This window comes from Bombyx mori, chromosome 18, assembly GCF_030269925.1.
Source record: "Bombyx mori chromosome 18, ASM3026992v2".
In the NCBI taxonomy this organism is placed as follows: domain Eukaryota; kingdom Metazoa; phylum Arthropoda; class Insecta; order Lepidoptera; family Bombycidae; genus Bombyx; species Bombyx mori.
Genome location: NC_085124.1, coordinates 9577977 through 9591341, shown reverse-complemented (window position 1 = coordinate 9591341; position 13365 = coordinate 9577977). Strand labels below are relative to the sequence as shown.

General features: G+C 35.3%; 1 protein-coding gene and 1 long non-coding RNA gene across 6 annotated transcripts in view; both read left to right on the top strand.

Moving 5' to 3' along the window:
* Positions 1–13365, top strand: part of LOC134200577 (uncharacterized) — a 481544-nt gene that overhangs the window by 361231 nt on the left and 106948 nt on the right. The gene's annotated exons all lie outside the window — the stretch shown is intronic.
* The window catches only part of LOC101742794 (alpha-actinin, sarcomeric), a 53862-nt gene that overhangs the window by 26281 nt on the left and 14216 nt on the right, over positions 1–13365 (top strand). The gene's annotated exons all lie outside the window — the stretch shown is intronic.

Sequence of the window (13365 nt, the reverse complement as noted above, 5' to 3'; positions counted from 1 at the left end):
GTAAACAGTTTTTCTGCTTACTTCGGAAACGTGATTAATCCACGAGAGGTGACTGTCGATGTATAAACCTAGATTTTTTACACATTTCGAATACGCTATCGGAACGTTGTCGTAGAGGATGGGCGCTAACGAGCTGTAATCGAGAAGGCCGCACATGTACCTACCACCAACAATGAGAGCTTGCGATTTCGAAGGATTCACCAAAAGACCAAAGGACTTTGCCCAGTTGTAAATCGCAGAGAGATCCACGTTGATTGCCGAAATGGCAGCCCCAACGTCAGCAACCCTCGTATGGCGATATAGCTGCAAGTCGTCTGCATAGAGATGGAAGTGTGAAGATATAGATTGAGAAATTGTGTTTATAAACACAGAGAAGAGGAGAGGAGAAAGTACGCCACCCTGTGGAACACCCGCAGTGAGGTCACACCACTCAGAGAAAGACTCTTCGTAGCGAACCGACTGCGAGCGTCCACGGAGGTAAGAATTAAACCACTGAATTACCGAAGACGAGACATTAAGAGAGGATAGGATACCGAGAAGAATGTCAAAATCAACTGAATTAAAAGCATTGCTGAAGTCCAGTAAAACCAAAATAGTAATTGATTTCCGCTCCATGGCCAAGCGAATATCATCGGTGATTTTCACCAACGCGGTGACAGTGCTGTGACCTGGACGGAATCCAGATTGATACGGACTCAGTAGGTTATTCGAAGAGAGGTAAAAAGAAAGTTGTTTTTGAACAATGCTCTCGAGGACTTTGGAAAAGATCGGGAGAATAGAGATAGGACGGTAATGGGATAAAGATGAAGGTTTTGCAATTTTAGGCAAGGGTAGGACATGAGCCTTTTTCCAAAGTGACGGAAAGGAACTGGACTCAAGAGAAAAATTTATTATGTGGCAAAGGATAGGAGCAAGTTCCTCCATGATAAGTGTGAACATTTGAAGCTGCAGATTATCACATCCTACTGCCTTAGTGGAAATGGATTGAAAGGATTTTTTAATATCCCGCTTAGCAATTGGTGTAAAGGAAAAGGAAGTATTTAATGGCTTAGAAAGATTTGAGAGATGATTAAGAGTAGAAAGTTTGATGGTGGCATCGAGCGTGACTGGAGGCTTGGCAAAATGCGCATTGAGTGCGTCAATATTCGCACTTACGGTATTCTCCTCAACAGCCTTACCGATACCAAGAGACTTGAGAAATCGCCATACTTGTGTAGAATCGAGATTAGTTACGGAATTGTGAATGTGGCGTCTCTTTGCATCCCTACACAGGCGACTGCAACGGTTGCGAAGTTTTTTGTAGACTGCCCAGTTTTCCTCAGACGAGTTCTTCCTATACCTCAATTTCGCTTTATTGCGCCTACTCATGAACAACTTAATTTCATCAGAGAGCCATGGTGCAGGCAAGTGCCTAACCCTGATTCTCTTGAGAGGTGCATGGTTGTTGTAGAGATCTAATAGTAGGTTGTTAAAGGCAGCAACTTTACTGTCGATGTCATTGCAATTGTAAACAGACGACCAGTCCAGATTACCAGCATCAATCCTCAAACGCTCGAGAGGAATATCTTTGAAACTGCGTAGAAGGAGAAATTTCGATTTGCGTCGAGGACAACGAACTTTGTAAGAAAGGTAAATAAGGTCGTGATAAGAGAACGAAGCTGATAACTGTCCATGCGTTGAAACTTTGGAAGGGTCAGAGACAATAATAAGATCTAAGAGAGAAGGAGTAGAGTGAGGAGCACGATGAGTCGCCCCCAAGGGAAGAGGGTGCATGTTTACAGAAGAGACTAGAGAGAGGAATCGCTGAGACCGTGCGTCATCCCTGATCAAGCAAGTGTTGAAGTCTCCAAGGATCAAGACATGGTCATATATAGAACATACATTTTCTAACATACTTTCAAAAGATGAGAAATAATCAATGTGACTTGAAGGACTATAAAAAACACCAAGAAGTATCTTGGTGTGCTGGATAGTTACCTCTATAAAGAGGTGCTCAGCAGATTGAGTATATTCGCTTGGTGACTGATCAACGACTGCATGCTTCAGATCAGCACGGAGGTAGATTGCAACACCACCACATCCGCGACCCGTCCTGTCATTTCGCAAAAGTTTGTATCCGGGGAGTGCATATTGCGAGGATGGGAGTGAAGGCTTAAGAAAAGTCTCAGAGATAAGCACAGCGTGAACATGGTCTGAGTCAAAGGAAGATAATAGATCAGGAAAATGTGCGTGAACACTTTGAGCATTGATATGAACGACGTTGAAACATTTAGAAGAAGACGAAAGGGAATAAGCAAGTTGATCGCGTAGATGAGTGGAATCGTCATTATCAAACGCACTAGTAAAGCTTCTATCAGAGGAAACAGAAGAAGAACATGACAAAAAATTATCATCAGTGTCACTGTACATGAAATGCTTTAAATAAGTAATAAAAATCAATAATACCAATAAAATAATAAACAAAGACTAACAAAACAAAAAAAAATAAAAATAAAAGTAAAAATTACACCTAAAATCGTTAATAACTTCTAAGAATACAAAATATAATATTATCAAACTAACCTCCAAGAAAAACAAATTACAGACAATTATTTTAAATCATCAATGATTTGGTATACCTACAACTAAAATTGATGGCCAAAAGCCACAGAGCCAAAGTTCTATTGTAAAGGAGGTAGGTAACATACCAATGCATGTCATTGTGTCAAACTTGTCAAAGTCATATCAATGTTATGTTATTATGTTGAAATACATGGTTATACATAATACATAACTAAGTTTAACCAACAAACATAAACTATAATATTAACTTATGTATCAAAATTAACAAACGCCAAACTAAGAAATAAAGTAAAACAGAAAGATAGACATAAAAATGAGTATGGAATACATCAAAGAATTTTAACAAAGTAAAATAATTAAAAATAAATATTATGCTATACTTTCCTTAAAATAAATAAAGTGAAACATTATTGTTTAGGCGGTTTACGGATCCTCTTGTCCGACGTATTCTTGACCTGCGACTTTGTGGTTTTCACGGCTTCAACAGACTCATCACTAGGCGCTGGTGCCACAGGGTACTGATTTATCAACAGACGGAGCTCAGCGACAGTCTCTATCTTCCGACGTGTTTTATCAGACAGCTGGATTACTATCTTGCCTTCTGATGTCCAGCACTGCTTAAGGCCAAAATGTTTGCGAGCACCCAGAAATGCATCATGGCGGGACTTCGTCAAGAATTCAGACAACGTCAACCCAGAACCCTTCAGCAACACCTTATTCTTCCAAACTTCACTTCGATGGCTATGGCATTTGAACCTTATTAAAACTGGACGAGGCTTGCTTTTATTAGCTCCAAGATGATGACAGGTTACTATGTCAGTTGAAATTATATGACTCAATTTCATGGGACCTTTTAAAATATCCAAAACAGTAGCTGAAGGGTCTTTATTATTGTTGACCCCATGAAGCAACAGTACTTTCCGACGAGACATCATTTCGTGTCTGTCCAGGCCCAAAGTAAGCAACTCGATTTGAGTTTTCAAAGCACTTAGTGCATTACACACAAAGGATTTAAATTCAGCAAACTCACGGGATAAACTCGCTATGGTTTTATGTGGGAGATCTGTGGTAGCTGCATTTTTCAAATCTTCTTCGTGTTGTGCCATTCTTAAGTTCAGTGTTGTAGACAAGTCTTCCAGTTGTGCAAATAGTTTGGAGTAAATATCCATGGTGATGATAATTAAGTTTTTAGTTTGAGTGAGTTCAGAGGAGAAATAATTGTTGAAATGAGAGTATTGGAGGTCAGTGATCAACCTGGTATCAATAAATCATAACAATATAAGCTGTATTATATTTAAATTAAAATAAATCTTAGAACACAAATTTTTGGTATTGACACTTAGACTACCCTCACGCAAAAAAAAGTCAAATCAACAATCAAATCAATAACGTCAAATATCCCATTATGCACATAGAACGCTTTTACTACAATAAAATAACATCAATGTCCTTGTACATTTTTTACACAACAAAATGGATTGTAGGTTTAAACAAGAAATTTATTTTATACAGCATTACCTGTTGCCCGCGACTTTGCCTGTTTGGTGAAAGAAAAGTGTCAGTATAGTTCTGTAAATCCCGTGAGATTGCAATAAGTTTTCGGGATAGAATTAGACCTAGAAGTAATAGTAGTAGATAGTAGTAAATTGTCAATCCATCGCTTCGTTTCAACATGAAGGTAGCACAAGTATTAAGTAATATTAATATTAGTGTGAATCATGCATTTGCTTTGTCTCTTATTTTATTGTTGTTTATTTTATGACCACCAAAGAATTAAGCAAAACCGATATGATTGCATTAATACTAGGTATTGATGACAAGAATGTATAAAACTTCACATTTAGATCAAATAGCTGACCAAAAGAAACTTGAAAACCAGTGTAATGATTTCATAATTACCTCGTACCATGTTTGGTACTTAATGAACACAAACTAAATTATGAACTAAGATTTATGTGCAGTATTCGTGAATTATGTGTACCTTGAATATACATAATCGGACACATTCTACATCAAAGTAATAGATTTTTTAAATATTTCACAATTAAACTCGATCGTTTATATTAAAATCAAAATTTCACCTTCAAAAAACCTTAAATAAAAGTATAAGACATACAAAAATCAATACTGCTAACACTGACTTTAAATTCAATTAAAGCTCTTAATGCAAATAATAGCAGTTTAAATCCATACGATATTGATTTATTTCGTGTATAATACAACTGGTTTATTATGCAATAATAACATAAACGGCTTATTTAATAAATCAGATTTACTTACTGTAAATATACATGTTCGTCGAAATGTAGACGGACTCATTAGAAACCAAAAAACTATATCATAAATGTATTTTGTACATACATTACAAAGGAATAGATATGGATTGGAATATTTTTAGTTTTATCAAAAGATTGCCTTGCTGTGCTCAATTTTGTGTTGAGAATAAAGGTGATGGATTGTATATTATCAAAAATCCCAAAAAATTAGAACAATACGTACAGACGCATTATGATGGCAGTATCCTTCATTAAAGACTAGATATGCCCGCTACTTCGTCTATAGGTTGCTGAGAAATGCATTTTTATATGATATTCATAAAATTTTGATTGAAAAACTTGAGAATCTTGCTGGCGTAGACTTGAACATTTTAATATGGTATTAATTTCAACTTGATACTCTCGTTCTCTACTCGTGTCCCTATGAAAAACGGTGTGTCGGACAGACAAACGGACACAAAATGATTATATAACTGTTTTTTTTTTCCTTTTAAGAAACAGAGTTCTAAAAATATTCTAGATAACGTCTTAGATCCATGGGCTGTTTGAGATCGAACACGTTTGCCTGAGTTTACAGAATGTTAACATTTTAGCCATTTAACGGTTTATGTTAGGTTACTGTTTATTTAAAAGATAGTGGGCGATTTGGCAGCGGTCCTGAATTAACAATCACGCAGGTGTGTCTAATGCTGTTCCCCTACGTCAAAGGCAAATGTTAGACAAGGGTTTATGCAAAACGGACAACTTTCAATATTCAAACCAATCGTGACCGAAATTCCTGTTTGCAAAAAAATAAATAATCTAAAACGTATAAAATATGCTAATTTCCTAATTGAATCGGCTTAATAATTGTTTCTCAATTGTATAAATAATATGCCACTCCCCTTTGTTTACATTCACTTGCTTGTTTGAACTAAACAGGTTTTGGCATTGAGCAATATTAACTTATGAATGACAAAATTAAATACGCTCCGAATAAGGAATCCTTGAAATTAATAAAATTCTCAAATACTAAAATTAAATGTGTTTTAAATGAAACACATTGTAAAGAATTTGTGTTATGAGAATTAACCGCTGAATGTGTTAAATCAATAACCTAAATTCGAATTACGACATGTGCCTAAACGTAGACATTCTTGTTTGAGTATTATAAATCTAACTAAAACAATGTAAAACAAATTAATGCGAACATGAATCTTTTTAAATAATCTTTAATTAACATTTTCAGTTACATTTTAATTAACATTTTCAATCGATTTCTCAAGATCGTAAAAATCTTGGAAAATTTAAACGATCGTAAGCTGTTTCTGCCTCTCATTAATAACAATTCTGGAGGGACCGTTTTATTCATACCTACCTCTTTTACGGAGCGTTACTGGTGGTAGGACCTCTTGTGAGTCCGCGCGGGTAGGTACCACCACCCTGCTTATTTCTGCCGTGAAGCAGTAATGCGTTTCGGTTTGAAGGGTGGGGCAGCCATTGTAACTATACTTGAGACTATACCTTAGAACTTATATCTCAAGGTGGGTGGCGCATTTACGCTGTAGATGTCTATGGGCTCCAGTAACCACTTAACACCAGATGGGCTATGAGCTCGTCCACCCATCTAAGAAATAAAAAATTAAAAATATTGTCGAATTTCCACCTACGGCAAATAATCCTCCATCAGTTAAGTACCCATCAGAGCCTCGGATCAGACAGAACCCACGCGAACTAGTCTCCCCAACCCTGCCCTGCCCACACTCAACACCGACCAAGCGGCCGGCGTGCCACGAACACCAAACCTCAATCATCTGGTTGACCGAACCCATGCCTATTATGTTTACTTCAAAACGATTCTTTAACAGATTTGTTTAATCTATAAACAGGCAGAGATTGAACGTATTGTTGTTTCTTGTGAATCGTACGTTGAGCACACGCGTGAGTTAAAACTCAGGTCTCGGTAAACATGTAACATTGTGAATACACGCATATTTCGAATAACATTTTTCTTACGCTGATATACGTATATTTCAAAAATTAACAGTCCTACATTAATCACCGGTCAATAAACGTCGCCCACTAAAGTCCTATGAATGTCATCATCAATCAAAGCAATCACCGATTGTATTGTCATTGGACTGTTTATAAAGAACAATGCGAGTCTTTTTACGTTGCTGCTTCATTGGGCGTATTAAGATGAATTCATTTTTATTCTTAATTTCAATGAGTGTGTTTACAAGTATTACAAGTATTTTATATATTATAATCAAACGTGTTATAATAATTAGTGGTCGCCCAGCGGTCGAAATACGACCATTATTATGTAAATTATAAGTTTGAACATTAATATGATTCTATAATCAAAGACCTTATTACTTCTATGATCACAGATTTCACACACTACTACACAATAGAGAAATAATATTAATCTATTTTCAATTTAACCGCAGACTTTGACAATAAATAAAAGAGTATATATGCTTGTGTGTGTGTCAAATACATGGTAGTGTTCGTAATGTTTTAGTAGTGATTTTATGTACTTTATACGCATAACTTAAAAAAAGGATTCTGTACTCCTCCATAATCTCTATAAGTGTGAGAAATATCATAATCCCCCGTCCGCGCATTTTCGTAAAAACGGGTACAACATTTTTGCTTCACGTATTAATATATAGATAGCTTTATTGTCTTAAAAGAGATAACCATACGATGCTATCGTTGTTCATGGACAGAAACGGTGTTAACTGTATAGCAGCCACCCAAAATAACATTTTGTAATAGCAAAAAAAAAAACAAAGTTGATTTACATTTACAAACTGTACAGGTTGCAAATATTTCAACTGAAAACAATTTTCGCGGTAAGCCGAAGAACAAAAACGTAATTCCGAACAAAATATTATTCTCCTATAATTTCTATATACATATTTCGTAATCCTAAACAAGGACTCGATGGAAAGGAAAGGTTAGGCTATACATACAGACATTAACTATCTCTCAACAGCAGAAATAAATCGCCACTAGCGATGAAACACATATTTATTTAACGTCTGTTGAAAAATGAAACTTTAAATATTGAATTACACTTTCAACTCTAAGCAAGGTTTCAAAGGCTTACAGTTTCCAGTGGGAATAAAATCTTACATTCACAATATCAATAGTCAGCTTTATAAGTTTTGTTTACGCTGACACTACTTGTGCCATTGTGTTCTTACGAGACTGTTTTTCAATTACATAATAAATTATAACTCTGCGATATTAATTTTAATATATTCTTATCATAATATGAACACGCGGCGAAAGTGAGAATAATTAATGATTTCCGAAATACAGAAATAATGGTAACATATTATAGAATTAACTGTTATACGTGTAATAAGTCGTAAAGGCGTTTAACATCGGTCGCACTAAGTAAAGTTATACATGTTTTGGCTTGTATTTTGTTGTCATAAATTAACAGCTGCACCAAAACCCGATGTTATTAAGCACGGCTTAATTACTCCCTAGCGATCCATTCATCCAAAGTAGATTGCCTTTTGAAATGTGTATTGTAATTTACTGGTGGTAGGGCGTAATGTAAACCCGCACGGGTGGCTACCACCATCTGGCATCTTTCGACTGCGAAGCAGATATACGTTCCGATTTGAAGGGTGGAATAGCCTTAATTGAGACTACACTGTACCACTCTACGTACTCCGTTAACCACGAAATCGTAAATGGGATTTTTATTATATTTTACGGCAATAACTACAAAATCTATATTTAAAAAAAATCGAATATAGAATTTAGAATTTACGTATTTCTAGAAGTATCTAACAAACACGTGAGCTTGTGTGTCATAACAGGTAATTGGACCTTCGCAAGTCTCCTGCCAAATTTTAATCAGCTTTATCTGGCAATAAACGCATCGTAAAATGCATTTTGGCATTGAATATGCATATTTCATAAATAATAAGCGGTGGACATGATCGTAATTTAGCCGAGACACATAGAGGGCACCGAAAATATACTACATACATCAAATTAATAGTAAAGGTAGAATGCGATTAGAATTCGGACGAGATTAACATAATAATGTCAAACCGAACGCGTCATTATGTATAACATATTGGAAAACATATAAGTAATAATTAAAAGTTACTTACCATTTTTATTTATGGCATAGACAAACGAGCGAGTCACGATCTACTTAGAGTTTAATAGTAACCCGAGTACATAGACATTACAAGGTCATTAAAACTGCAAAAAAAAATTGTTTGTTCTCTCTATTGTGAGATAGAATTTCTGTTGCGAAATTGTTCTACGTCCAGGTTTAGGAACTGACTGACTTGGCAATTATTCAATACCATTGAGATTTCTACTCAACTCTAAACCTATTGTAGTGTCCATGGACTCCGGAAACCAGTTAACACCAGATGGATTGTGAGCTGATCTGCTAATCTATGCATTAAATGTTACCCTTCACATAAACAAACATAAATAATTTAAAATAGATACGTTTCAAATATGGGAAATAAATATTAATAAATAAACCTCAACCTTTTCTATCATGGATCTTTGTATAACACTATTATCTTGCAATTCGATAGGTCGCCGTAAAACATTCATTATGAACTATCACGAGATGATTGCCTTAAGCATTTCCAATGAACTCAATAACGTCTGACCGCTATCCGATTCGCTCTCAGCCATTGATACAGTATTGTACGAACTACGATAGTAAGATAGCTTTTAGAATACAGTTCTTCTGTGTACTTATTAAGAATGTTGAAAATGACTCTAGTGACTAGATTATAAATCACTAAGGGTATTTATAATCTAAATCCGTACTAGTTAGTATACATACATTTTCGTATTTAGGATTCATTGATAGAATGACACAGTATTGTACAACCCACTACGATAGATAAATTTTAGAATGCAGTTCTTCTGTGAACTTATTAAGAATGTTGAAAATGACTCTACCGACTAGATTATAAATCACTAAGGTTATTTATAATCTAAATCCGTACTAGTTAGTATACATTTTTGTATTTAGGATTCATTGATAGAATGACACAGTATTGTACAACCCACTACGATAGTAAGATAACTTTTAGAATGCAGTTCTTCTGTGTACTTATTAAGTATGTTGAAAATGAGTCTACTGACTAGATTATAAATCACTAAGGATATTTATAATCTAAATACGTACTAGTATACATTTTCGTATTTAGGACTCATTGATAGAATACAGCGAATCCCGTTTAGATTGTAGACTAACCTTCAAGAAAGGTGTTTTTCGCCCAGCGGTATTTATTATGCGTGCCTTTTACGCCGTGTCCGTTCTAAAGACTAGACCGAGCACGTTCTGAAATGTTTGAAAACAACACTAAAAACGTACACTTAAAGTAGCAATTAATTTTACTGACCTTGAGGCACGTGACAAATAATAGGTATCAAATAAACGATTAATTACGCCAATTTTATCATATTAAGGAGTCAATTTTTAGTAAGAGATGTTCAGCCGATTTAAAAAAAATAATACCAACCCAGGGACCAAGGTATAACGCAACGCGAATACGACAATACCTAGCTTCTTATTAATAGCATGGACCACGATTTAATTAGTTTATTCCGTCCCATTTATTCAGCGTTTTTTTATTGCTTAGATGGGTGGACGAGCTGACAGCCCACCTGGTATTAAGTGGCTACTGGAGCCCATAGACATCTACAACGTAAATGCGCCACCCACCTTAAGATATAAGTTCTAGGGTCTCAGTATAATTACAATGGCTGCCCCACCCTTCAAACCGAAACGCATTACTGCTTTACGGCAGAAGTAGGCGGGGTGGTGGTACCTACCCGTGCGGACTCAAAAGAGATCCTACCACCAGTAATTTAAATTGAAATGGCTTATTCGATACAGTGAATTAACACAAAATATTTAACTAGGTTTGCGGTTATAATTTTTTGTCATTTCTTACTTTCATCATGGCATACTCACTAGCTACGTTATGTACATAAAATTTACTCCTCAATTGTGACTCGGGACTAACTTTCAAATGAAAAACTTATGATTTACAATTTTAGCTAACACACAGCTAGCTGTTAAAACACAAATTCTTTTAATTTGTTTTTATCATAATTCGGATCCTATAAAAAAAACTTACACGCTAACTTTCACTACATAATATAACTAGACTAGATATTTTGTATAATATCGTCAGCAAAAATCTTGTATTCCCAAGGCTAGTTTCGAAGCTTTCAAAACTTTGGCAAGCATTAAATGTACGACCGACATTCAAGTAGAATGAGAAGTGTTGACAGCATTATCTTCGTTCGAGTGAAGACGAGATATCTTTACAGCCGCAATCCTTCCAAACTACTCGACGCAGTCCACACCTGCGCTATTTATTTTAAATACACACTGACCGTGATGGCACCCGCAAGGTGATTCTAGATTATTTTCAATTCTGGGTCACGACGTGTGTTTTGTCTCAGGGACGTTACTATCAATTCTCATGAGAGATTAAGCATATTTATGTAATATTTATTATGTCACTTATTCAATTTAAAATACTGGGTGTAATTGAAGTGAATTTTAATTAAGTTTCTCTTTAGTGTTACATCACAAATTTCAAGGTGCGAATACAAAATAACTATTCCATCGTTGATAGCATAAAACTATAGATAAATGCATAGTATATCTACACAAATAAAATATATTAATTCATCCCTTTACTCATTAGTTTGTAAACTGTAGGTCATGTGGTATTATTAACGCAGTCCCGTGCCAAGACGAGTTCCCAAGATGATTCATTCGTCACGATCTCAGAATGTAGTTTGGTCACTTTATGTTCCGCAGCAACCAAATATCTGCTCACCTCACCTTCTACACAATTATCTGTAGCCTAGATCAATACATTCAAAGGTTTTTTTATTGGCAAAATCAGTTTACTGCTTTTGAAATCGATTTTGAACTCGATTAAATTGTTTTCAAAATGCCTGCCGATTAATAATTATAGCTAACTAGCTGACCCGACAGACTTCGTAGTGCCTCAATCGATAAATAAAAGACAAACTTTTGTATAAAATAAACTTAAAACAAACAAAAGAAATTCGTCCGACGGGGGACACATCAAAGGAAAAACAAAATTGTTATTTTTATTTAATTCATATTTATCTAAACCTTTTAAACCTTCTCTGGACTTCCACAAATAATTCAAGACCAAAATTAGCCAAATCGGTCCAGCCGTTCTCGAGTTCTAGTGAGACTAACGAACAGCAATTCATTTTTATATATGTATATAGATTTCTCACATCACTTTATGTTCCGCAATAATCACATCATCGCATCTTACTTCCTATAATTTATAGGACATCACTATAAATTTTAAATTCTTTCAACGGCAAAATCAATTTACTGCTGTTGACATTAGGACGATAATCCATTACGTTTTAATAAAAATGCTTGTCGATAGATTTCTTTGCTAATGTCTCACATCACATGTCACATTTATACCTACGCAGCCTGCGAAACACCGAACAATAGATCGTTGATACCAATTAGACAAACGATGAACCGTTATAACATCTCCATAAAACCGAGGGAATATAATAAGTTAATACCATGGTGAAATGGTATTATGCAACCTAATAGTATAGGTAACAATTTTATTTGGCTTGTATTGAACATGATCACGCAGACTATTGTGTAGACTAAATATTATTTTTATCCACAACGGCCTTGACTACGCTAGCTGAACCAGTCATGTTTACAATAAGGATTACCGTTCTCAAATAGCTCAATACATTACATGTATAGTCAACAATGTACAATGGATTGTTAAGGCAGCACCATTCAAACGGTTCCTTTAAAATGACATACGATCAATATGTTACGAAAGTACAATAGAACAGAGTCAAATAATTTAGATAAATTTCGTTTTTATTTATATTACAATTTTACAAATTCTCGTGCCGTTCGAAATGCCGCCTAAATGTGATCATGATGAAACGATCTCTCCAAGAAATAACAATCGTGATCTAACAAATGTTTGCGGTTGTTCTCAACGCGATTAGATTTGGATTAACCAAAAGATTTTATCGCATAATCTGCAATCATGCATGATAATGCAATCAGACGCCAAGAACCGATGTGAACGTATAGGTCAAACGACGAATCAACGGTCTCTTAATAGTATATTTTTCACAATATTCACATCACAAACTGCATTCTTGAACGATAATCGACATAGAACTCGAAAAAAGTTTCGAATAATTTAAAATAGGAAAAATTTGCAATAACTCGGATATCTGTCGAGCGGCACACGTACATGTACCTAAGTATTTAAGCGAATTCGGCGGGAAGGGTCGAACCCCTATCTGTACACCCCTCCTCCAACGCGACTGCAGTATTGATTAACATCACATCTGCAGCTCGTATTTTACTTTATATTCTTTAAAACTATGATATTGCAACAAACAATTTAAGACGAAACATATTTAGAAAGGTCGTCCCGATTTATTTATTTTACTAACAAACTGTTCTTCAAACTGCAACCAT